The sequence below is a fragment of the Chiloscyllium punctatum genome, chromosome 20, assembly GCF_047496795.1.
Source record: "Chiloscyllium punctatum isolate Juve2018m chromosome 20, sChiPun1.3, whole genome shotgun sequence".
Lineage (NCBI taxonomy): Eukaryota > Metazoa > Chordata > Chondrichthyes > Orectolobiformes > Hemiscylliidae > Chiloscyllium > Chiloscyllium punctatum.
This window is the reverse complement of record NC_092758.1, coordinates 37,882,588-37,906,268: the sequence shown is the minus strand read 5'-3', so window position 1 is coordinate 37,906,268 and position 23,681 is coordinate 37,882,588.

Sequence of the window (23,681 nt, the reverse complement as noted above, 5' to 3'; positions counted from 1 at the left end):
CCCAACCTCAGCATATCCCTCAGTGTGCTCCATTTCTCAGCAGATGCCTCAAAATGTACTCCCTACCATAGCTGCGCCCTCACAGTATGCTGTCTACCTCAGCAGCTACCTCAGTGTGCTCCCTACCTTAGCAGCTCCCTTACAGTGCGCTCCCTCACCGTGCTCTCCATCCCTCAGCAGCTCCCCCAGCGTGTCCTACCTCAGCAGCTCTCTCACAATATGCTCCCTATGTTAGCAGCTCCCTCACAGTGTGCTCCCTTACGCAGTAGCTCCCTTACAGTACTTGCTCTATCTCAGCAGCACCCTCAGTGTGCACCCTACCTCAGCAGCTCCCTACAGAGTATTCCCTACGTCAACAGCTCCCCCACAGTGCACTGCATACCTCTGCACCCTCCTCACAGTGTACTCCCTACCTCAGTAGCTCCCTCACAGAGTGTTTCCTACGTCAACAGCTCCCCCACAGTGCACTCAATACCGCAGCACTCCCCTCACAGTGTATTCCCTACCTCAGCATCTCCTTCAGAGTGAGCTCCTTCACCATGTGCCCCATCCCTCAGCAGCTCCTCACAATATGCTCCCTATCTCAGCTCCCTCAGATTGTGTTCCATACCTCAACAGCTCCCCTAGAGCGTCCGATGTCAGCAGTTACTTCATAGTGTGTATCCATCCCTCAGCAGCTCCCCAGAGTGTCCTGTCTCAGCAGCTCCCTCAGTGTGCTCCCTTCCTCAGCAGCTCCCTCAGTGTGCTCCCTGCCTCAGCAGCTCCCTCACAATGTACCCCCGACCTTAGCAGCTCCCTCACAGTTTGTTCCCAACGTCAATAGCTCCCCAACAGTGCACTCCATCCCTCAGCACCCCACCTCACAGTGTACCCCCTTCCTCAGCAGCTCCCTCACAGTGTGCTCCCTACTTCACAGTATGCTCCTTACCTCAGTAGCTCTCCCAGAGTGTCCTATATCAGCAGCTCCCTCAGTGCGTTCCCTATTTCCGCAGCTCCCTCAGACTGTGTTCCATAAATCAGCAGCTCTCTGAGTGTGCTCACTTCCTCAGCAGCTCCCTTACAGTATGCCCTCTACCTCAACAGCTCCCTCACAGTGCACACCCTCCCTGAGCAGCTCCCTCATTTGCACTCTCCATGTCAGCAGCTTCCTCACAGTGTTCTCTCTACCTCAGCAGCTCCCTCACAATGTTCTCCCTCTCAGTGTGTTCCATTCCCTCAGCAGCTCCCCCCGAGTGTCCTACCTAAACAGCTACTTCATAGTGTGCTCCCTACCTCAGCAGATCCCTCACAGTGCGCCCCCTCCACAACAACTCCCCCAGAGTGTCCTATCTCAGCATCTCCCTCATTGTGTCTTACCTCAGCAACTACCTCATAGTGTGCTCCCTACCTCTGCAGCTCCCTCACAGTGTGCTCCCTACCTCAACAGCTCCCCCACAGTGCACTACCTAGCTCAGCTACTTCATAGTGTGCTCCCTACCTCAGCATCTCCCCCAGACTGTGCACCCATCTCAACAGCTTCCTCACAGTGTCCTAACTCAGCAGCTCCCTCACAGTATGCTCCCTCCCTCAGCAGCTTCCCTCACAATGTCCTCCCCTAGAGTATCCTACTTCAGCAGCTCCCTCAGTGTGCTCCCTTCCTCAGCAGCTCCCTCACAGTGTGCTCCCTCACCGTGCACTCAATCCCTTATCAGCTCCCTCAGACTGTCCTACCTCAGCAGCTCCCGCAGAGTGTCTGACATCAGCAGTTACTTCATAGTGTGCCCCATCTCTCAGCAGCTCCCCAAGAGTGTCCTGTCTTAGCAGCTACCTCAAAGTGTGCTCCCTACCTTGGCAGCTCCCGCAATGTGTGCTCCCTACCTTAGCAGCTCCCTCAAAGTGTGCTCCCTACCTTCATATCTCCCTCACATTATGCTCCCTACCTTAGCAGCTCCCTCACAGTTCGTCCCCTACCTCTGCAGCTCCCTCAGACTGTGCTCCCTACCTCAGCAGCTCCCTTACATTCCTTTCCTCCCTCAGCAGCTCCCTCACAGTGCGCTCCCTACCTCAGCAGCTACCTCTCAGTGCGCTCCCTCCCTCAGCAGTTCCCTCACTGTGCGCTCCCCACGTCAGCAGCTCCCATTCAGTGTTCTCCCTACCTCAGCAGCTCCCTCACAGCTCCCTCTCAGTGTGCTCCATTCCTCAGCAGCTCCCCCAGAGTGTCCTACCTCAGCAGTTGCTTCATAGTGTGCTCCTTACCTCAGCAGATCCCTCTCAGTGCTCTCCCTCCATTAGTAGCTCCACCAGAGTGTTCTACCTCAGCAGCTCCCTCACAATGTGCTCCCTCCCTCAGCAAATCCCCTCACAGTGTGCTCCCTTACTCAGCAGCTCCTTCACAGTGTGCTCCCTCCCTCAGCAGCTTCTTCACAGTTCGCTCCCTATCTCAGCAGCTCTACCAGAGTGTCCAACCTCAGCAGCTCCCTCACAGTAAGTTTCCTACCACAAGAATTCCCTCACAGTGTGTTCCATCCCTCAGCAGCTCCCCCAGTGTCCTCCCTCAGCAGCTCCCTATCTCAGGTGCTCCATCACAGTGCAATCCCTATTTTAGCAGCTCCCTCAGACTGTGTTCCATCCCTCAGCAGCTCTCTCATAGTGTCCTACCTCAACAGTTACATCATATTGTGCTCCTTTCCTCAGCAGCTCCTTTACAGTACAGTCCCTACTTCAACAGCTCCCTCATTGTGCTCCCTCCCTCAGGAGCTCCTTCACAATGTGCTCCCTATCTGAGCATCTCCCCCACAGTTTCCTACCTCAGCAGCGCCCTCAGTGTCCTCGCTACCTCAAGAGCTTCCCCACAGTGTCCTACCTCAGCAGCTCCCTCACAATGTGTTCCCTACCTCAGCAGCTCCCTCACAATGTGTTCCCTACCTCAGCAGCTCCCTCACAATGTGTTCCCTACCTCAGCAGCTCCCTCAGTGTGCTCCCTACCTCAGCAGCTCCCTCACAATGTGTTCCCTACCTCAGCAGCTCCCTCACAATGTGTTCCCTACCTCAACAGCTCCCTCAGTGTGCTCCTTACCTCAGCAGCTCCCCCAGTGTTTTATCTCAGCAGCTCGCTCACAATGTGCTCCCTGACTCAGCAGCATCCTCACAGTGCACCCTCTACCTCAGCAGCCCCCTCACAGTCTGCTCCCTTCCTCAGAAGCTCCCTTACAGTATGTTCCATCTTCAACAGCTCCCCAAGAATGTTCTCCCTCTGCAGCTCTCTCACAATGTGCTCCCTATCTCAGCAGGTTTCTCAGAGTGTCCTACCTCAGCAGCTACTTCACAGTATGTTCCCTACCTCAGCAGCTCCCTCAGTATCCTCCCTACCTCAGCAGCTCCCTCACAATGCGCTCCATTCTTCTGCACCTCCCCCAGAGTGTCCCAACTCAGCAGCTCCCTCACATTGTGCTCCTATCTCAGCAGCCCTCTCACAGTTTGCTCCCGACCTCAGGAGCTCCCTCACAGTATGCTCCCTATCTCAGTAGCTCCCTCAGAGTGTCCTACCTCAGCAGCTCCCTCAGATTGTCCGATGTCAGCAGCTACTTCATACTGTGCTCCATCCCTCAGCAGCTCCCCCAGAGTGTCCCATGTCAATAGCAACTTCATTTTGTGCTCCATCCCTCAGCAGCTCCCCCAGAGTGTTCTGTCTCAGCAGCTACTTCAGTGTGCCCCCTTCCTCAGCAGCTCCCTCACAAGTTGTTCCCTATGTCAACAGCTCCCCACAGTGCACTCCATACCTCAGCACCCCCCTCACAGTGTAATCCCTACCTCAGCAGCTCCCTCACAGTTCGCCCGTAACCTCAGCAGCTCCGCAGAGTGTCCTACCTCAGCCGCTCCCTCACTATGTGCTCCCTTCCTCAGCAGCTCTCTCACAGTGTCCTATGTCAGCAGCTAACTCATAGTGTGCTCCCAACCTCAGCAGATCCCTCAGTGTGCTCCCAACCTCAGCAGATCCCTCAGTGTGCTCCCAACCTCAGCAGATCCCTCAGTGTGCTCCCTACCTCAGCAGCTCGCCCAGTGTGTCCTGTCTGAGCAGCTCCCTCACAATGTGCTCCCTAACTCAGCAGCACGCTCACAGTACGCCCTCTCCCTCAGTAGCTCCCACACAAAGTGCTCCCTTCCACAGCAGCTCCCTCACAGTGCGCTCCATCCTTCAACAGCTCCCCCAGAATGTCCTACCTCAGCAGCTCCCTCACAATGTGCTCACTATCTCAGCAGCTCTCCCAGAGTGTCCTGCCTCAGCAGCTACTTCATAGTGTGCTCCCGACCTTATCAACTCCCTCACAATGTGCTCCCTACCTCAGCAGCACCCTCACAGTATACCCTCTATCACAGCAGCTCCCCCAGTATATTCCTGACCTCAGCAGCTCCCTCAGTGTGTACTGCCTACCTCAGCAGCTCCCTCACAGTGCGCTGCATCCTTCTACAGCTCCCCCACATTGTCCTACCTCAGCAGCTCCCTTACAGTGTGGTCCCTATATCAGCAGCACGCTCACAATGTGCTCCCAACCACAGCAGCGCCCTCACAGTCCGCTCCCTACCTCAGCAGCTCCCTCACAATATGCTCCCTACGTCAGTGTCTCCCTCAGACTGTGTTCCATACCTCAGCAGCTTCCGCAGTGTGCTCCCTGTATCAGCAGTTCCTTCAGTGAACTCCCTACCTCAGCAGCTCCCCCAGACTGTCCTATGTCAGCAGCTAACTCATAGTGTGCTCCCAACCTCAGCAGATCCCTCAGTGTGCTCCCTTCCTTAGCAACTCCCTCACAATGTACTCCCTACATGAGCAGCTCCCTCACAATACGCTGTCTACCTCAGCCGCTATCTCAGTGTGCCCCCTTTCTCAGCAGCTCCCTCACAGTGTGTTCCCAACATCAACAGCTCACCAATAGTGCACTCCATACCTCAGTACCCCCCTCACAGTGTTCTCCCTTCCTCACCAGCTCCCTCACAATTCACTCCTTACCACAGCAACTCCCCCAGAATGTCCTACCTCAGCAGCTACTTCATAGTGTGCTCCCTACCTCAGCAGCTCCCTCAGAATGTGTCCCCTACCTCAGCAGCTCCCTCACAGTGCGCTCCCTACCTCAGCAGCTACTTCATAGTGTGCTCCCTACTTCAGCAGCTTCCTCACAATGTGCTCCCTACCTCAGCAGCTCCATCAGTGTGCTCCCTACTTCAGCAGCTTCCTCACAATGTGCTCCCTACCTCAGCAGCTCCCCCAGTGTTTTATCTCAGCAGCTCGCTCAAAATGTGCTCCCTGACTCAGCAGCATCCTCACAGTGCACCCTCTACCTCAGCAGCTCCCTCACAGTCTGCTCCCTTCCTCAGCAGCTCCCTCACAGTACGTTCCATCTTCAACAGCTCCCCAAGAATGTTCTCCCTCTGCAGCTCTCTCACAATGTGCTCCCTACCTCAGCAGCTCCCTCACAATGAGCTCCCTACCTCAGCAGCTCCCCCAGAGTGTTTTATCTCAGCAGCTCCCTCACAATGTGCTCCTGAACTCAGCAGCACACTGACAGTACACCCTCAACGTCAGAGCTCCCTCAGTATGCTCCCTACCTCAGCAGCTTCCTCACAGTGTGCTCCCTTCCTCAGCAGCTCCCTCACAGTGTGCTCTCTCTCAGTCTACTTCATTCCTCAGCAGCTGCCCCAGAGTGTCCTATCTCAGCAGCGACCTCATAGTGTGCCCCTTTCCTCAGCAGCTCGCTCACGGTTTGTTCCCTACGTCAACCGCTTCCCCACAGTGCACTCCATACCTCAGCACCCACCTCTCAATATAGTCCCGACCTCAGCAGTTCCCTCAAAGTGTGCTCCCTTCCTCAGCAGCTCCCTCACAGTATGCTCCCTACCTCAGCCGCTCCCTCACAGTATGCTCCCTATTTCAGCAGCTCCCTCACAGTGCGCTCCTTACCTCAGCAGCTCCCTCAGACTATGCTCTCTACCTCAGCAGCTCCCACAGTCTGGTCCCTCCCTCAGTATCTACCTCAGTGTGCTTTCTTCCTCAGCAGCTCCCTCCACATGTTCCTCTGTCACCTCCTTCACTGTCCGAGCTCAGCGGCTCCCTCAGAGAGTGTACTCTCAGCAGCTCCCTCACTGTGTGCTCCCTCAGTGCACTCTCTCACTCAGCAGTTTCCCCAGAGTGCCCGGTGTCAGCACCTCCCTCACAGTATGCTCCCTACCTCAGCAGCTCTCTCAGAGCGCTTCCTTCCTCAGCAGCTCCCTCACAGTGTGCTCTGTACCTCAGCAGCTCCCTCACAAGTGTGCTCCCTCCCTCGTCAGCTCCCTTGGTGTGTTCCCTACCTCAGCCGCTCCCTCAGACAGCGCACTCTCAGCAGCTCTCTCAGTGTGCTCTCTCATAGTGTACTCCCTACCTCAGCAGTTCCCACAGAGTGTACTCTCAGCAGTTCCTTCACAGTGTGCTCCCTCACTGTATGCTCCCTACCTGAGCAGGTCCCTCAGTGCTCTCCCTCCTTCAGCAGCTCCACCAGAGTGTCCTACCTCAGCAATTGCTTCATAGTGTGCTCCTTACCTCAGCAGCTCCCTCAGACTATGCTCTCTACCTCAGCAGCTCGCACAGACTGGTCCCTCCCTCAGTATCTACCTCAGTGTGATTTATATCTCAGCGGCTCCCTCCACATGTTCCTTATCTCAGCAGCTCCCTCACTGTCCGAGCTCAGCGGCTCCCTCAGAGAGTGTACTCTCAGCAGCTCCCTCACTGTGTGCTCCCTCAGTGCACTCTCTCACTCAGCAGTTTCCCCAGAGTTCCCGGTGTCAGCACCTCCCTCACAGTATGCTCCCTACCTCAGCAGCTCTCTCAGAGCGCTCCCTTCCTCACCAGCTCCCTCACAGTGCGCTCTGCACCTCAGCAGCTCCCTCACAGTGTGCTCCCTCCCTCTTCAACTCCCTCGGTGTGTTCCCTACCTCAGCCGCTCCCTCAGACAGTGCACTCTAAGCAGCTCTCTCAGTGTGCTCTCTCATAATGAACTCCCATCCTCAGCAGTTCCCACCGAGTGTACTCTCAGCAGTTCCTTCACAGTGTGCTCCCTCACAGCATGCTCCCTACCTCATCAGCTCCCGCAGTGCTCTCCCTCCTTCAGCAGCTCCACCAGAGTGTCCTACCTCAGCAATTGCTTCATCGTGTGCTCCTTACCTCAGCAGCTCCCTCACAGTATGGTCACTAACTCAGCAGCTCCCTCAGACTGTACTCCATCCCTCAGCAGCTCTACCACCTTAGCAGCTCCCTCAATATGCTCCCTCCATCAGCAGCTCCCTCAGTCCTCTCCCTACCACAGCAGCACCCTCAGATAGTGCACTCTCAGCAGATCACAATATGCTCTCTTCCTCAGCAGCTCCCCCACAGTGCGCTCCCCACCTCAGCAGCTCCCTACCTCAGCAGTGCCCTCACAATGTGCTCCCTACCTTAGCAGCTCCTTCAGTGTGATCCCTTCCTCAGCAGCTCCTTCAGTGTGCTCCCGGACTCAGCAGCTCCCTTGGCGTGTTTCCTACCTCATCAGCTTCCTCACAGAGCACCCAACACCTCAACACCTCTCCCTCTCACTGCAGATCCCCGAGTGTGTCTTACCTCATCAGCTTCCTCACAGTGTGCTCCTTCCCTCAGCAGCTCTCTTGCGCTCCCTCCCTCAGCAGCTCTCCTACAGTGTCCTACTTCATCAGCTCCCTCAGACTGTGCTCCCTTCCTCAACAGCTCCTGCACAGTGTGCTCCCAACCTCAGCAGCTCCCTCACAATCTCCCTCACAGTGTGCTCCCTACCTCAGCAGTTCCCTCAGTGTGTTCCCTACCTCAGCAGCTCCCTCAGACTGTGTTCCATACCTCAGTAGCTCCCACAGTCTACCTCAGTGTGCTTTATATCTCAGTAGCTCCCTCAGACAGTGCATTCTCAGCAGATCCCTCACTGTGTGCTGCCTCACAGCATGCACCCTACCTCAACAGCTAACCGAGAGTGTCCTCAGCAGTTCCCTCATCATGCGCTCCATCCCTCAGCAGCTCCTTCCAGAGGGTGCGATGTCAGCAGTCCCCTCACAGTATGCTCCCTACCTCAGCAGATCCCTCACAATATGCTGTCTACCTCAGCCACTACCTCAGTGTGCCCCCTTCCTCATTCACAGTTTGTTCCCAACGTCAACAACTCCCTTACAGTTAACTCCATACCTCAGCACCCTCAACAACTCCTTCACAGTGTCCCAACTCAGCAGCTCCCTCACATTGTGCCCCCTACCTCAGCAGCTCCCTCACAGTATCCTCCCTTCCTCAGCAGCTCCCTCACAATGTGCTCCGTCTCTCAGTAGCTCCACCAAAGTGTCCCATCTCAGCAGCTACCTCAGAGTGTGCTCCCTACCTCGGCTGCTCCCTCCCTCAGCAGCTCCCTCACAGTATGCTGCCTACCTCAAGAGCTTCCCCACAGTGTCCTACCTCAGCCGCTCCCTCACAGTGCGCTCCCTACCTTAGCAGCTCCCTCAGACTGTTATCCCTACCTCAGCAGCTCCCTCAGAGTGTGTTCCATACCTCAGCAGCTCCCTCCATCTGCTCCCTCCCTCACCATCTACCTCAGTGTGCTTTATATCTCAGTGGCTCCCTCCGCGTGTTCCTTATTTCAGCAGCTCCCTCACTGTCCTACCTGAGCAGCTCCCTCAGAGAGTGTACTCTCAGCAGCTCCCTCACTCTGTGCTCCCTCACAGTGCGCTCCCTCACTCAGCAGATCCCCCAGAGTGTCTGATGTCAGCAGCTCCCTCACAGTGTACTCCCTACCATTGCAGCTCCCTCACAGTATGATCCCTACCTCAGCAGCTCCCGCACAGTATACTCCCTACCTCAGCAGCTCCCTCACAGTGTAATCCCTACCTCAGCAGCTCCCTCACAGTGTACTCCCTACCTCAGCAGCTCCCGCACAGTGTACTCCCTACCTCAGCAGCTCCCTTACAGTACGGTCTCGACCGCAGCAGCTAACTCAGTGTGCCCCTTTCCTCAGCAGCTTCCTCACAGAGTGTTTCCTTTGTCAACAGCTCATCCACAGTGCACTGCATACCTCAGCACCCTCCTCACAATGTACTCCCTACCTCAGCAGCTCCCTCACAGTTCACTCCCTACTTCAGCAGCTCCCTCAGTGTATCCTATCTCAATAGCTTCCTCATAGTGTGCTCCCTCCCTCAGCACCTCCCTCACAGTATGCTCCGTACCATCAGTTCCCTCACAGTGCGCTCCCTACCTCAGCAGCTACTTTATAGTGTGCTCCCTACCTCAGCATCTCCCCCAGACTGTGCTCCCATCTCAACAGCTTCCTCAGTGTCCTAACTCAGCAGCTCCCTCACAGTATGCTCCCTTCCTCAGCAGCTCCCTCACAGTGTGCTCCCTCACTGTGCACTCAATCCCTTATCAGCTCCCTCAGAGTGTCCTACCTCAGCAGCTCCCGCAGAGTGTCTGATGTCAGCAGTTACTTCATAGTGTGCTCCATCCCTCAGCAGCTCCCCAAGAGTTTCCTGTCTTAGCAGCTACCTCAAAGTGTTCTCCCTACCTTGGCAGCTCCGTCACGGTATGCTCCCTACCTTAGCAGCTCCCGCAAAGTGTGCTCCCTACCTTAGCAGCTCCCTCAAGGTGTGCTCCCTACTTTAGCAGCTCTCTCACAGTGTTCTCCCTACCTTAGTAGCTCCCTCACATTATGCTCCCTACCTTAGCAGCTCCCTCACAGTTCGTCCCCTACCTCAGCAGCCCCCCCAGAGTGTCCTACCTCAGCAGCTTCCTCAGACTGTGCTCCATACCTCAGCAGCTCCCCCAGAGAGTCCTATCTCAACAGTTACTTCATAGTGTGCTCTCTACCTCAGCAGATCCCTCACAGTGCATTCCCTCTCTTAACAGCTCCCTCAGAGTGTCCTATCTTAGCAGCTCCCTCAGTGTGTCCTACCTCAGCAACTACCTCATAGTGTGCTCCTGACCTCAGCTGCTCCCTACGTTAGCAGCTCCCTCGCAATGTGCTCCCCTAGTTCAGCAGCACCCTCACAATATTTTCCCTACCTCAGGATCTACTTCACAGTGCGCTCCCTACCTTCAACAGCTCCCCCACAGTGTCCTACCTCAGCAGCTCCCTCACAATGTGCTCCCTACCGCGGCAGATCCCTCACAGTGTGCTCCCTACCTCAAGAGCTTCCCCACAGTGTCCTACCTCAGCAGCTCCCTCACAGTGCGCTCCCTACCTAAGCAGCTCCCTCAGACTGTTAACCCTACCTCAGCAGCTCCCTCAGAGTGTGTTCCATACCTCAGCAGCTCCCTCTGTCTGCTCCCTCCCTCACCATCTACCTCAGTGTGCTTTATATCTCAGTGGCTCCCTCCGCGTGTTCCTTATTTCAGCATCTCCCTCACTGTCCTACCTGAGCAGCTCCCTCAGAGAGTGTACTCTCAGCAGCTCCCTCACTCTGTGCTCCCTCACAGTGCGCTCCCTCACTCACCAGATCCCCCAGAGTGTCCGATGTCAGCAGCTCCCTCACCGTATACTCCCTACCTCAGCAGTTCCCTCACAGTGTAATCCCTACCTCAGCAGCTCCCTCACAGTTCACTCTCTACCTCAGCAGCTCCCTCAGTATGTTCCCTACCTCAGCAGCTCAGGCTCACTGCCTTTATTCCTGATGAAGGGCTTTTGCCCGAAACGTCGATTTCACTGCTCGTTGTATGCTGCCTGAACTGCTGTGCTCTTCCAGCACCACTAATCCAGTATTTGGTTTTTAGTATCTGCAGTCATTGTTTTTACCTCACAGTTCACTCCCTACCTCAGCAGCTCCCTCACAGTTCACTCCCTACTTCAGCAGCTCCCTCAGTGTATCCTATCTAAATAGCTACCTCATAGTGTGCTCCCTCCCTCAGCACCTCCCTCACAGTATGCTCCATACCATCACAGCTCCCTCACAGTGCGCTCCCTACCTCTGCAGCTACTTTATAGTTTGCTCCCTACCTCAGCAGCCCCCTCAGTGTGCTCCTTTCCTCAGCAGTTCCTTTACAGTCCACTCCCTACTTCAACAGCTCCCTCATTGTGCTCCCTCCCTCAGGAGCTCCTTCACAATGTGCTCCCTATCTGAGCATCTCCCACAGTTTCCTACCTCAGCAGCTCCCTCAGTGTCCTCGCTACCTCATCATCTCCCTCACAGTGTGCTCCCTACCTCAGCAGCTCCCTCACAATGTGTTCCCTGCCTCAGCAGCTCCCCCAGTGTTTTATCTCAGCAGCTCGCTCAAAATGTGCTCCCTAACTCAGCAGCATCCTCACAGTGCACCCTCTACCTCAGCAGCTCCCTCACAGTCTGCTCCCTTCCTCAGCAGCTCCCTCACAGTACGTTCTTTCTTCAACAGCTCCCCAAGAATATTCTCCCTCTGCAGCTCTCTCACAATGTGCTCCATTCTTCTGCACCGCCCCCAGAGTGTGCCAACTCAGCAGCTCCCTCACATTGTGCTCCTATCTCAGCAGCCCTGTCACAGTATGCTCCCTATCTCAGTAGCTCCCTCAGACTGTGCTCCATCCCTCAGCAGCTCCCCCAGAGTGTCCGATGTCAGCAGCTACTTCATAGTATGTTCCATCCCTCAGCAGCTCCCCCAGAGTGTTCTGTCTCAGCAGCTACTTCAGTGTGCCCCCTTCCTCAGCAGCTGCCTCACAGTTTGTTCCCTATGTCAACAGCTCCCCACTGCGCACTCCATACCTCAGCACCCCCCTCACAGTGTAGTCCCTACCTCAGCAGCTCCCTCACAGTTCGCCCGTAACCTCAGCAGCTCCGCAGAGTGTCCTACCTCAGCCGCTACCTCACTATATGGTCCCTTCCTCAGCAGCTCTCTCAGTGTCCTACCTTCAAGAGCTCCCTCAGTGTGCTCCCTACCTCAGCAGCTCGCCCAGTGTGTCCTGTCTGAGCAGCTCCCTCACAATGTGCTCCCTAACTCAGCAGCTCCCTCACATTACGCCCTCTCCCTCAGTAGCTCCCACACAAAGTGCTCCCTTCCACAGCAGCTCCCTCACAGTTCGCTCCATCCTTCAACAGCTCCCCCAGAATGTCCTACCTCAGCAGCTCCCTCACAATGTGCTCACTATCTGAGCAGCTCTCCCAGAGTGTCCTAACTCAGCAGCTACTTCATAGTGTGCTCCCAACCTCATCAGCTCCCTCAGAATGTGCTTCCAACCTCAGCAGCTCCCTCAGTGTGCTCCCTTCCTCAGCAGCTCTCCCAGTGTCCTACCTTAGCAGCTACTTTAGTGTGCTCCCGACCTAATCAGCTCCCTCACAATGTGCTCCCTACCTCAGCAGCACCCTCACAGTACACCCTCTACCACAGCAGCTCCCCCAGTATATTCCTGACCTCAGCAAATCCCTCAGTGTGTGCTCCCTACCTCAGCAGCTCCCTCACAGTGTGCTCCCTATATCAGCAGCACGCTCACAATGTGCTCCCAACCACAGCAGCGCCCTCACAATATGCTCGCTACGTCAGCGTCTCCCTCAGACTGTGTTCCATACCTCAGCAGCTTCTGCAGTGTGCTCCCTATGTCAGCAGTTCCCTCAGTGAACTCCCTACCTCAGCAGCTCCCCCAGAGTGTCCTGTGTCAGCAGCTAACGCTTAGTGTGCTCCCAACCTCAGCAGATACCTCAGTGTGCTCCCTTCCTTAGCAACTCCCTTAGAATGTACGCCCTACATTAGCAACTCTATCACAATACTCTGTCTACCTCAGCCGCTATCTCAGTGCGCCCCCTTCCTCAGCAGCTCCCTCACAGTGTCTGGCGTCAGGTGCTACTTCAGTATGCTCCCTACCTCAACATCTCCCTCCCAGTACCCTCCCTACCTCAGCCGCTCCCTCACAGTTTGTTCCCAACGTCAGCAGCTCCGCCACAGTGTACTCCATACCTCAGCACCCCCCTCACAGTGTACTCCCTTCCTCAGCAGCTCCCTCACAGTGCGGTCCCTAGCTCAGCAGCTCCCTCAAAGTATGCTCCCTACCTCAGCAGCTCCCTCATAGTGCGCTCCCTCCCTCAGCAGCTACTTCACAGTATGCTCGCTACCTCAGCAGCACCCTCACATTATGCTCCCTATCTCAGCAGCTCTCCCAGAGTGTCCTTCCTCGGCAGCTAGTTCATAGTGTGCTCCCTACCTCAGCAGCTCCCTCACAATGTGCTGCCTACCTCAGCAGCTCCCTCAGTGTGCTCCCTACCTCAGCAGCTCCCCCAGAGTGTTTTATCTCAGCAGCTCCCTCACATTGTGCTCCCGAACTCAGCAGCACACTCACAGTACACCCTCAACGTCAGAGCTCCCTCAGTATGCTCCTTACCTCAGCAGCTCCCTCACTGTGTGCTCCCTTCCTCAGCAGCTCCCTCACAGTGTGCTCTCTCTGTCTACTCCATTCCTCAGCAGCTGCCCCAGAGTGTCCTATCTCAGCAGCGACCTCATAGTGTGCCCCTTTCCTCAGCAGCTCCCTCACGGTTTGTTCCCTACGTCAACAGCTTCCCCACAGTGCACTCCATACCTCAGCACCCACCTCTCAATATAGTCCCTACCTCAGCAGTTTCCTCAAAATGTGCTCCCTTCCTCAGCAGCTCCCTCACAGTATGCTCCCCACCTCAGCAGCACCCTCACAATATGCTCCCTACCTCGCAGCTCCCCCACAGTTTATTCCCAACGTCAACAGCTCCCCCACAGTGTACTCCATACCTCAGCACCCCCCTCACAGTGTGCTCCCTACCTCAGCAGTTCCCTCACAGTGCGCTCCCTACCTCAGTAGCTCCCACACAGTATGCTCCCTACCTCAGCAGCTCCCTCACAGTATGCTCCCTATTTCAGCAGCTCCCTCACAGTGCGCTCCCTACCTCAGCATCTCCCTCAGACTATGCTCTCTACCTCAGCAGCTCCCACAGTCTGGTCCCTCCCTCAGTATCTACCTCAGTGTGCTTTCTATCTCAGCGGCTCCCTCCACATGTTCCTTATCTCAGCAGCTCCCTCACTGTCCGAGCTCAGTGGCTCCCTCAGAGAGTGTACTCTCAGCAGCTCCCTCACTGTGTACTCCCTCAGTGCACTCTCTCACTCAGCAGTTTCCCCAGAGTGCCCGGTGTCAGCACCTCCCTCACAGTATGCTCCCTACTTCAGCAGCTCCCTCAGTATGCTCCCTTCCTCAGCAGCTCCCTCACAGTGCGATCTGTACCTCAGCAGCCCCCTCAAAGTGTGCTCCCTCCCTCGTCAGCTCCCTCAGTGTGTTCCCCACCTCAGCAGCTCCCTCAGTGTGTTCCCCACCTCAGCAGCACCCTCACATTTCACTCCATCCCTTAGCATCTCCACCAGAGTGTCCTAACTCAGCATCTCCCTCACAGTGCACTCCCTACCTCAGCAGCTACGTCATAGTGTGCTCCCTACCTCGGCATCTCCCTCAGACTGTGCTCCCTACCTCAACAGCTCCCTCACAGTGTGCCAACTCAGCAGCTCTCTCACAATGTGCTCCCTATCTCAGCAGCACCTTTACAGTATGTCCTCTACCTCAGCTGCTCCCTCAGTTTGCTCCCAACTTCAGTAGCTCCCTCACAGTATGCTTCCTACCTCAGCAGCTCTCTTACAGTATGTGCTCTACCTCAGCAGCTCCCTCAGTATGCTCCCTTCCTCAGCAGCTCCCTCATCATGCGCTCCCTCACTCAGCAGATCCCCCAGAGTGTCCGATGTCAGCAGCTCCCTCACAGTATACTCCCTACTATTGCACCTCCCTCACAGTATGATCCCTACCTCAGCAGCTCGCTCACAGTGTACTCCCTACCTCAGCAGCTCCCTCACAGTGTACTCCCTACCTCAGTAGCTCCCTCACTATTTTCCCTACCTCAGCAGCTCCCCCGGAGTGTCTGATGTCAGCAGTTACTTCATCGTGTGCTCCATCCCTCAGCAGCTCCCCCAGAGTGTCCTGTCTCAGCAGCGACCTCATAGTGTGCTCCCAACCTCAGCATATCCCTCAGTGTGCTCCCTTTCTCAGCAGATGCCTCAAAATGTACTCCCTACCATAGCAGCTCCCTCACAGTATGCTGTCTACCTCAGCAGTTCCCTCACTATGCTCCCTACCTTAGCAGCTCCCTCACCGTGCTCTCCATCCCTCAGCAGCTCCCCCAGAGTGTCCTACCTCAGCAGCTCTCTCACAATATGCTCCCTACGTTAGCAGCTCCCTCACAGTGTGCTCCCTTACTCAGTAGCTCCCTTACAGTACTTGCTCTATCTCAGCAGCACCCTCAGTGTGCACCCTACCTCAGCAGCTCCCTACAGATTATTCCCTACGTCAACAGCTCCCCCACAGTGCACTGCATACCTCTGCACCCTCCTCACAGTGTACTCCCTACCTCAGTAGCTCCCTCACAGAGTGTTTCCTACGTCAACAGCTCCCCCACAGTGCACTCAATACCGCAGCACCCCCCTCACAGTGTATTCCCTACCTCAGCATCTCCTTCAGAGTGAGCTCCTTCACCATGTGCCCCATCCCTCAGCAGCTCCTCACAATATGCTCCCTATCTCAGCTCCCTCAGATTGTGTTCCATACCTCAACAGCTCCCCCAGAGCGTCCGATGTCAGCAGTTACTTCATAGTGTGCTCCATCCCTCAGCAGCTCCCCAGAGTGTCCTGTCTCAGCAGCTCCCTCAGTGTGCTCCCTTCCTCAGCAGCTCCCTCACAATGTACCCCCGACCTTAGCAGCTCCCTCACAGTTTGTTCCCAACGTCAATAGCTCCCCAACAGTGCACTCCATACCTCAGGACCCCACCTCACAGTGTACCCCCTACCTTAGCATCTCCCTCACAGTGTGCTCGCTACTTCACAGTATGCTCCTTACCTCAGCAGCTCTCCCAGAGTGTCCTATCTCAGCAGCTGCCTCAGTGCGTTCCCTATTTCTGCAGCTCCCTCAGACTGCGTTCCATACATCAGCAGCTCTCTGAGTGTGCTCACTTCCTCAGCAGCTCCCTTACAGTATGCCCTCTACCTCAACAGCTCCCTCACAGTGCACACCCTCCCTGAGCAGCTCCCTCATTTGCACTCTCCATGTCAGCAGCTCCCTCACAGTGTTCTCTCTACCTCAGCAGCTCCCTCACAATGTTCTCCTCCTCAGTGTGTTCCATTCCCTCAGCAGCTCCCCATGAGTGTCCTACCTAAACAGCTACTTCATAGTGTGCTCCCTATCTCAGCAGATCCCTCACAGTGCGCCTCCTCCACAACAACTCCCCCAGAGTGTCCTATCTCAGCATCTCCCTCATTGTGTCTTACCTCAGCAACTACCTCATAGTGTGCTCCCAACCTCAACAGCTCCCCCAGTATCCTATCTCAGCAGTTCCCTCACAATGTGCTCCCTACCTCAACAGCTCCCCCACAGTGCACTACCTAGCTCAGCGACTTCATAGTGTGCTCCCTATCTCAACATCTCCCTCACAATGTGGTCCCTACCTCAGCAGCTCCCTCACAGTATGCTGTCTACCTCAGCAGCTATCTCAGTGTGCCCCTTTCCTCAGCAGCTCCCTCACAGTTTGTTCCCTATGTCAACAGCTCCCCCACAGGGCACTCCATACCTCAGCACCCCCTCACAGTGCACTCCCTACCTCAGCAGCTCCCTCACCGTTCACTCTCTACCTCAGCAGCTCACTCAGTATGCTCCCTACCTCAGCAGCTCCCTCACAGTTCACTCCCTACTTCAGCAGCTCCCTCAGTGTATCCTATCTCAATAGCTTCCTCATAGTGTGCTCCCTCCCTCAGCACCTCCCTCATAGTATGCTCCGTACCATCACAGTTCCCTCACAGTGCGCTCCCTACCTCAGCAGCTACTTTATAGTGTGCTCCCTACCTCAGCATCTCCCCCAGACTGTGCTCCCATCTCAGCAGCTTCCTCACAGTGTCCGAACTCAGCAGCTCCCTCACAATGTGCTCCCCCAGAGTATCCTACCTCAGCAGCTCCCTCAGTGTGCTCCCTTCCTCAGCAGCTCCCTCACAGTGTGCTCCCTCACTGTGCACTCAATCCCTTATCAGCTCCCTCAGTGTCCTACCTCAGCAGCTCCCTCAGACTGTGCTCCATACCTCAGCAGCTCCCTCACAGTGCGCTCCCTACCTCAGCAGCTACCTCTCAGTGCGCTCCCTCCCGCAGCAGTTCCCTCACTGTGCGCTCCCCACGTCAACAGCTCCCATTCAGTGTTCTCCCTACCTCAGCAGCTCCCTCACAGCTCCCTCTCAGTGTGCTCCATTCCTCAGCAGCTCCCCCAGAGTGTCCTACCTCAGCAGTTGCTTCATAGTGTGCTCCTTACCTCAGCAGATCCCTATCAGTGCTCTCCCTCCATTAGTAGCTCCACCAGAGTGTTCTACCTCAGCAGCTCCCTCACAACGTGCTCCCTACCTCAGCAAATCCCCTCACAATGTGCTCCTTTACTCAGCAGCTCCTTCACAGTGCGCTCGCTCCCTCAGCAGCTCCTTCACAGTGTGCTCCCTCCCTCAGCAGCTTCTTCAGTTCGCTCCCTATCTCACCAGCTCTACCAGAGTGTCCAACCTCAGCAGCTCCCTCACAGTAAGTCCCCTACCACAAGAGCTCCCTCACAGTGTGTTCCATCCCTCAGCAGCTCCCACTGTGTCCTCCCTCAGCAGCTCCCTATCTCAGGTGCTCCCTCACAGTGCACTCCCTATTTCAGCAGCTCCCTCATAGTGTCCTACCTCAACAGTTACATCATATTGTGCTCCTTACCTCAGCAGATCCCTCACAGTGCGCTCCCTCTCTTAACAGCTCCCCCAGAGTGTCCTATCTCAGCAGCTCCCTCAGTGTGTCCTACCTCAGCAACTACCTCATAGTGTGCTCCCTATCTCGGCTGCTCCCTATGTTAGCAGCTCCCTCACAGTATGCTCCCTACTTCAGCAGCTCCCTCAGTATGCTCCCTTTCTCAGCAGCTCCCTCACAGTATGTTCCCTACCTCAGGGGCTCCTTCACAGTGTGCTCCCTACCTCAACAGCTCCCCCACAGTGTCCTACCTCAGCAGCTCCCCCACAATGTGCTCCCTACGTCAGCAGCCCCCTCAGTGTGCTCCTTTACTCAGCAGCTCCTTTACAGTACACTCCCTACTTCAACAGCTCCCTCATTGTGCTCCCTCCCTCAGGAGTTCCTTCACAGTGTGCTCCCTCACTGTGCACTCAATCCCTTATCAGCTCCCTCAGTGTCCTACCTCAGCAGCTCCCTCAGACTGTGCTCCATACCTCAGCAGCTCCCTCACAGTGCGCTCCCTACCTCAGCAGCTACCTCTCAGTGCGCTCCCTCCCGCAGCAATTCCCTCACTGTGCGCTCCCCACGTCAGCAGCTCCCATTCAGTGTTCTCCCTACCTCAGCAGCTCCCTCACAGCTCCCTCTCAGTGTGCTCCATTCCTCAGCAGCTCCCCCAGAGTGTCCTACCTCAGCAGTTGCTTCATAGTGTGCTCCTTACCTCAGCAGATCCCTATCAGTGCTCTCCCTCCATTAGTAGCTCCACCAGAGTGTTCTACCTCAGCAGCTCCCTCACATCGTGCTCCCTACCTCAGCAAATCCCCTCATAATGTGCTCCCTTACTCAGCAGCTCCTTCACAGTGCGCTCGCTCCCTCAGCAGCTCCTTCACAGTGTGCTCCCTCCCTCAGCAGCTTCTTCACAGTTCGCTCCCGATCTCACCAGCTCTACCAGAGTGTCCAACCTCAGCAGCTCCCTCACAGTAAGTCCCCTACCACAAGAGCTCCCTCACAGTGTGTTCCATCCCTCAGCAGCTCCCACTGTGTCCTCCCTCAGCAGCTCCCTATCTCAGGTGCTCCCTCACAGTGCACTCCCTATTTCAGCAGCTCCCTCATAGTGTCCTACCTCAACAGTTACATCATATTGTGCTCCTTACCTCAGCAGATCCCTCACAGTGCGCTCCCTCTCTTAACAGCTCCCCCAGAGTGTCCTATCTCAGCAGCTCCCTCAGTGTGTCCTACCTCAGCAACTACCTCATAGTGTGCTCCCTATCTCGGCTGCTCCCTATGTTAGCAGCTCCCTCACAGTATGCTCCCTACTTCAGCAGCTCCCTCAGTATGCTCCCTTTCTCAGCAGCTCCCTCACAGTATGTTCCCTACCTCAGGGGCTCCTTCACAGTGTGCTCCCTACCTCAACAGCTCCCCCACAGTGTCCTACCTCAGCAGCCCCCTCAGTGTGCTCCTTTCCTCAGCAGCTCCTTTACAGTACACTCCCTACTTCAACAGCTCCCTCATTGTGCTCCCTCCCTCAGGAGTTCCTTCACAATGTGCTCCCTATCTGAGCATCTCCCCCACAGTTTCCTACCTCAGCAGCTCCCTCAGTGTCCTCACTACCTCATCATCTCCCTCACATTGTCCTCACTACCTCATCATCTCCCTCAGTGTGCTCCCTACCTCAGCAGCTCCCCCAGTGTTTTATCTCAGCAGCTCGCTCAAAATGTGCTCCCTACCTCAGCAGCACACTCACAGTGCACCCTCTACCTCAGCAGCTCCCTCACAATGCACTCCATTCTTTTGCACCACCCCCAGAGTGTCCCAACTCAGCAGCTCCCTCACATTGTGCTCCTATCTCAGCAACCCTTTCAGTTTGCTCCCTACCTCAGCAGATCCCTCACAGTATGCTCCCTATCTCAGTAGCTCCCTCAGACTGTGTTCCATACCTCAGCAGCTCCCTCAGATTGTCCGATGTCAGCAGCTACTTCATACTGTGCTCCATCCCTCAGCAGCTCCCCCAGAGTGTTCTGTCTTAGCAGCTACTTCAGTGTGCCACCTTCCTCAGCAGCTCCCTCACAGTTTGTTCCCTATGTCAACAGCTCCCCACAGCGCACTCCATACCTGAGCACCTCCCTCACAATGTAGTCCCTACCTCAGCAGCTCCCTCACAGTTCGCCCGTAACCTCAGCAGCTCTCTCACAGTGTCCTACCTCAGCAGCTCTCTCACAGTGTCCTACTTCAGCAGCTCCCTCCCAATGTGCTCCCTAACTCAGCAGCACGCTCACAGTACACCCTCTCCCTCAGTAGCTCCCACACAAAGTGCTCCCTTCCACAGCAGCTCCCTCACAGTGCGCTCCATCCTTCAACAGCTCCCCCAGAATGTCCTACCTCAGCAGCTCCCTCACAATGTGCTCCCTATCTCAGCAGCTCTCCCAGAGTGTCCTGCCTCAGCAGCTACTTCGTAGTGTGCTCCCGACCTCATCAGCTCCCTCAGAATGTGCTTCCTACCTCAGCAGCACCCTCACAGTACACCCTCTACCACAGCAGCTCCTCTAGTATATTCCTGACCTCAGCAGCTCCCTCAGTGTGTGCTCCCGACCTCAGCAGCTCCCTCACAGTGCGCTCCATCCTTCTACAGCTCCCCCACATTGTCCTACCTCAGCAGCTCCCTCACAGTTTGCTCCCTATATCAGCAGCACACTCACAATGTGCTCCCAACCACAGCAGCGCCCACAGTCCGCTCCCTACCTCAGCAGCTCCCTCACAATATGCTCCCTACGTCAGTGTCTCCCTCAGACTGTGTTCCATACCTCAGCAGCTTCCGCAGTGTGCTCCCTGTATCAGCAGTTCCCTCAGTGAACTCCCTACCTCAGCAGCTCCCCCAGAGTGTCCTATGTCAGCAGCTAACTCATAGTGTGCTCCCAACCTCAGCAGATCCCTCAGTGTGCTCCCTTCCTTAGCAACTCCCTCACAATGTACTCCCTACATTAGCAACTCCCTCACAATACGCTGTCTACCTCAGCCGCTATCTCAGTGCGCCCCCTTCCTCAGCAGCTCCCTCACAGTGTGTTCCCAACATCAACAGCTCACCAATAGTGCACTCCATACCTCAGTACCCCCCTCACAGTGTTCTCCCTTCCTCACCAGCTCCCTCACAATTCACTCCTTACCACAGCAACTCCCCCAGAATGTCCTACCTCAGCAGCTACTTCATAGTGTGCTCCCTACCTCAGCCGCTCCCTCACTATGTGCTCCCTCCCTCAGCAGCTACTTCACAGTGCGCTCCTTACTTCGGCAACTCCCTCACAGTATGCTCGCTATCTCAACATCTCCCTCACAGTATGCTCCCTTCCTCAGCAACTCCTTCATAGTACGCTCCTACCTCAGCAGCACCGTCACAGTATGCTCCCTATCTCGCAGCTCTCCCAGTGTCCTACCTCTGCAGCTAGTTCATAGTATGCTCCCTACCTCAGCCGCTCCCTCACTCTGTGCTCCCTTCCTCAGCAGCTCTCTCACAGTTTGTTCCCTATGTCAACAGCTCCCCACAGTGCACTCCATACCTCAGCACCCCCCTCACAGTGTTGTCCCTAACTCAGCAGCTCCCTCACAGTTCGCTTGTGACCTCAGCAGCTCCACAGAGTGTCCTACCTCAGCCGCTCCCTCACTATGTGCTCCCTTCCTCAGCAGCTCTCTGACAGTGTCCTACCTCAGCAGCTACTTCAGTGTGCTCCCTACCTCAACATCTCCCTCCCAGTACCCTCTCTACCTCAGCAGCTCCCTCACAGTTTGTTCCCATCGTCAGCAGCTCCGCCACAGTGCACTCCATCCCTCAGCACCCCCCTCACTGTGTACTCCCTACCTCAGCAGCTCCCTCATAGTGCGCTCCCTCCCTCAGCAGCTACTTCACAGTGCGCTCCTTACTTCAGCAACTCCCTCACAGTATGCTCGCTATCTCAACATCTCCCTCACAGTATGCTCCCTTCCTCAGCAACTCCTTCATAGTATGCTCCCTATCTAGCAGCTCTCCCAGTGTCCTACCTCTGCAGCTAGTTCATAGTATGCTTCCTACCTCAGCAGCTCCCTCACAATGTGCTTCCTACCTCAGCAGCTCCCTCACAATGTGCTCCCTACCTCAGCAGCTCCCTCACAATGAGCTCCCTACCTCAGCGGCTCCCCCAGAGTGTTTTATCTCAGCAGCTCCCTCACAATGTGCTCCTGAACTCAGCAGCACACTCACAGTACACCCTCAACGTCAGAGCTCCCTCAGTATGCTCCCTACCTCAGTAGCTCCCTCACTGTGTGCTCCCTTCCTCAGCAGCTCCCTCACAGTGTGCTCTCTCTCAGTGTACTCCATTCCTCAGCAGCTCCCTCAGACTATGCTCTCTACCTCAGCAGCTCCCACAGTCTGGTCCCTCCCTCAGTATCTACCTCAGTGTGCTTTCTTCCTCAGCGGCTCCCTCCACATGTTCCACTGTCACCTCCTTCACTGTCCGAGCTCAGCGGCTCCCTCAGAGAGTGTACTCTTGGCAGCTCCCTCACTGTGTACTCCCTCAGTGCACTCTCTCACTCAGCAGTTTCCCCAGAGTGCCCGGTGTCAGCACCTCCCTCACAGTATGCTCCCTACCTCAGCAGATCTCTCAGAGCGCTCCCTTCCTCAGCAGCTCTCTCAGAGCGCTTCCTTCCTCAGCAGCTCTTTCACAGTGCGCTCTGTACCTCAGCAGCTCCCTCACAGTGTGCTCCCTCCCTCGTCATCTCCCTTGGTGTGTTCCCTACCTCAGCCGCTCCCTCAGACAGCGCACTCTCAGCAGCTCTCTCAGTGTGCTCTCTCATAGTGTACTCCCTACCGCAGCAGTTCCCACAGAGTGTACTCTCAGCAGTTCCTTCACAGTGTGCTCCCTCACAGCATGCTCCCTACCTCAGCAGCTCCCTCAGTGCCCTCCTTCCTTCAGCAGCTCCTCCAAAGTTTCCTACCTCAGCAACTGCTTCATAGTGTGCTCCTTACCTCAGCAGCTCCCTCACAGAATAGTCACTAACTCAGCAGCTCCCTCAGACTGTACTCCATCCCTCAGCAGCTCTACCACCTTAGCAGCTCCCTCAGTATGCTCCCTCCATCAGCAGCTCCCTCAGTCCTCTCCCTACCACAGCAGCACCCTCAGATAGTGCACTCTCAGCAGATCACAATATGCTCTCTCCCTCAGCAGCTCCCCCACAGTGCGCTCCCCACCTCAGCAGCTCCCTACCTCAGCAGTGCCCTCACAATGTGCTCCCTCCCTCAGCAGCTCCTTCAGTGTGATCCCTTCCTCAGCAGCTCCTTTGGCGTGTTCCCTACCTCATCAGCTCTCTCACAGAGCGTCCAATACCTCAGCACCCCTCTGACAGGATGCTCCCTCCCACTGCAGATCCCTGGGTGTGTCTTTACCTCATCAGCTCCCTCACAGTGTGCTCCTTCCCTCAGCAGCTCTCTTGTGCTCCCTCCCTCAGCAGCTCTCCTATAGTGTCCTACCTCAGCAGCTCCCTCAGACTGTGCTCCCTTCCTCAGCAGCTCCCTCCGTCTGCTCCCTCCCTCACCATCTATCTCAGTGTGCTTTATACCTCAGTGGCTCCCTCCGCGTGTTCCTTATTTCAGCAGCTCCCTCACTGTCCTACCTGAGCAGCTCCCTCAAAGAGTGTACTCTCAGCAGCTCCCTCACTCTGTGCTCCCTCACAGTATACTCCCTACCTCAGCAGCTCCCTCACAGTGTGCTCCCAACCTCAGCATATCCCTCAGTGTGCTCTCTTCCTCAGCAGATGCCTCAAAATGTACTCCCTACCATAGCTATCTCAGCAACTCCCTCACAATGTGGTCCCTATCTCAGCATCTCCCTCACAATGTAGTCCCTACCTCAGCAGCTCCCTCAGTGTGCACCCTATCTCAGCAGCTCCCTCACAGTATGCTGTCTACCTCAGCAGCTACCTCAG